Genomic DNA, 3,244 nt, shown 5'->3' with positions numbered 1-3,244 from the left:
AAATATGTGCTGTACTGTAGTATATATCGTGATGAAGCAACTAACAAATGCATTCAATTATTCATAAGAACTGGCTATTTTACAGTACTGTTGATTGTAATCCTGTTCATTACCAAACTTGAAAGAACAGTTAAGTAATTTCTTGGCAAAATCATTGTTTAAAATTAATAGATTTATTTGAGTAAGATAATTACACACAATAAACCAGCAGACCACCCCTAGACTAAGTATTCCAAAATATAAAGCTTAGATATTCTTTCCAGAAGCACTTTGAGTGTCTTTTAGATGTTATATGGATAATTATTGCACATAAACCCACTCAGCCACCTCACGTGGAATAGGCATGTAAAGCAGGGAACTAAAGATTACAACCTGGCTCAGGAGCTGCCACACACATGTGCTAGATATCCACCTCCGGGAACTCCTGAGACTTTGGGATATTGAGACCAACATAACTTGAGTGGTTTCCTGTGCTAGCATATGTTGAACCTCCTGATAACTGCTGGGAAAACATCCTCAAAGAACACCAATGGCTGACGGCTAATGAAGCACTACCAATCATACAGGACCTCAAACAAAAAAACAATGCACTTGTCTGAAATTCCATTGTCCCTACTGGAACATGCTCCACGGCCTGCAAACTGACAACAGCCTCACCGCTTGATGGCGCACCTGGTTGACTGCAAACGTCACCAACTGCAACCTTGTAACTGACCTGAATGGTGAAATCCCAGATTTCAACTTTACACTGAAAATCTGGGCAACCCTTGACTGCTTGAGAACAGGCCAAGGAAGATGCGGCCACTTACTCCACAAGTGGAACATGACGAACAGCCCATTGTGACTGTGGCCACCCAAGTCGAACTATTGCCCACTATTGCACTGAACTTCTGCCCTGAGATCCATTCCTGGTGGCATCACATTGTGCCACCTAAAATCATTGAATGAATTGTTAACTTTGACATTGAATTATACCTACTTCCCCAGCCATATGAATAAAAAAAAATTATTCAACTGTGCCGCCTTCTACTTTAAGAACTAAGCTCTGGAATTTCCTTCTAAACATCTATATTGCTCTTTCCCTCTTTATATTTGACCTGGCTTTTGGACACATGTCCTTCATAGCTATTGACGTAACTGTCATATTTTGTCTTAAAGCATTTGTAGGGACTTTTTAAAAAAAACGACAGGCAGGTGAATTAAAGCGATGTGGGGAAAGACAAAGCTTCCCTAATTACAGAAGTGTGTTTTCTAAGGACATTCACAGAGGGATTGGATGTCCTGGTGCAAGAATCACAAAATGTTAGTATGCAGTTATAGCAAGTGTTAGGAAGCCAAATGGAATGTTAGGGCTTAATGCAAGGGGAATGGAATATAAAAGTAGGGAAATTTTACTGCAGCTGTACAGGCCTTGGTGAGACCACACCTGGAGTACTGTCTACAGTTTTGGTCTCCTTTGTTACCTGAAGAGAGATGCAAATAGTATTTAAAATGGAAACTAAATCTCAAACCAGAAACAGTTCAGAGAAGGTTCACTTGACTCATTCTTGGGATGAAGGGTTTATCTTATGAAGCAAAGTTGGTCCCATACCCATTGGACTTGATCCTGAGGGGACTAGACAGGGTGGATATCTGGAGTAAAAACAGAAAATGCTGGAAAAACTCAGCAGGTCTGACAGCATCTGTGGAGAGACACATGGTTAATGTTTCGAGTTCGTATGACCCTCCTTTAGTGCTAGAGAAGTAGAAATGTGACAAAATTTATACTGTTTAAGGGGGATGGAGCAGGTGAAGCTGGATAGAAGGCTAATGATAAGTAGGGGGCGAAGGACAGATTGATAAAGATGTCATGGACAAAAAAACAAAGGGAGTTGTTAATGGTAAGGGCTAAAGAAGGCACTGATAGTGGCATAAAGGTAAGAAGGCAGGACAAGAGTCAGCACTGAAAGAACAACATGGAACAAGTAACATGATCCTTTTGGGGGTGGGGTGGGGGGAGAGGGCAGTGGTTGGGGTAAAAAGGATTAAAAAAAGGGGATAAAACAATTAATAAAAATAAGTAGATAAACTAGGGAACCCTATTATAACTAGGGAATTAGGATAAAAGCAAAATACTGCGGATGCTCAGCAGGTCTGACAGCATCTGTGGAGAGAAAGGCAGAGTTAACGTTTCGAGTCCGTATGACTTCTTCAGAGCTAAAGAGCAGTACAAATGTGGTGAAATATATGCTCTTTAAGGAGGGGGTGGTGGAAGGATCTGTCTTTCCACAGAAACAAAAACAGAAATACCTGGAAAAACTCAGCAGGTCTGGCAGCATCAGTGGAGAAGAATAAAGTTGACGTTTCGAGTCCTCATGACCCTTCAACAGAACTGAGTAAAATAGGAGAGGGGTGAAATATAAGCTGGTTTAAGGCGAGGGGGCAACCACACCTTCCCCCCCCCCCCCCCCCCCTTAAACCAGCTTATATTTCACCCCTCTCCTAATTTTACTCAGTTCTGTTGAAGGGTCATGAGGACTCGAAACGTCAACTTTATTCTTCTCCGCTGATGCTGCCAGACCTGCTGAATTTTTCCAGGTAATTCTGTTTTTGTTTTGGATTTCCAGCATCTGCAGTTTTTTGTTTTTATGTCTTTCCACAGATGCTGTCAGACCTGCTGAGTTTTTTCCAGCATTTTTTGTTTAAGAATTAAATTCAGAGATGAGGAGTCTTTTTTCCGAGGGCCTTTAGTCTGCGGAATTATCTTTCCTTGAAAACAGGGGAGGTTGGGTGGTTGATTTTTTTTTTCTTCATTTTTTGATAGACCAGGGAGTCAATAGTTATGGGGGTCCAGATGGGAACGTGGAGTTGTGACCACAACCAGACCAGCCTTGATCATATTGAATGGTGGAACAGGCGCGAAGGGCTGAATGACCCCGCTGCTCCCAAGTCCTTTTGTATTTTCTGCTCACCAGCAAGCAGCGCTCCTGGCCTTTCACACACAGGCCACGTGGAGTACCGGGACTGAGATGTCCCTTTGTTACCTTCAGTGACGGGTCGCCCACCAATCGGCGTGCAGGCAAAGGCGCCTGCCTGCCTTTGCTGTCGGCAGTCTACCAATCGGGTGGTAGAGTAGGCGTGATCTGGTCAGCAGAGACCATTCAGCGCGGTACCGAAGCACGCGCTTTGTTCTCGAGCACCAATCAGCGGAAGCCGGGGCGGGCGCTTTGTTCCCGATTCGCCAATGAGGCGCGGAGGGGAGGCG

Source organism: Cetorhinus maximus, chromosome 32 (genome assembly GCF_964194155.1).
Source record: "Cetorhinus maximus chromosome 32, sCetMax3.hap1.1, whole genome shotgun sequence".
NCBI lineage: Eukaryota > Metazoa > Chordata > Chondrichthyes > Lamniformes > Cetorhinidae > Cetorhinus > Cetorhinus maximus.
The sequence above is the reverse complement of the archived record's forward strand: the minus strand, read 5'-3'. Positions refer to the sequence as shown.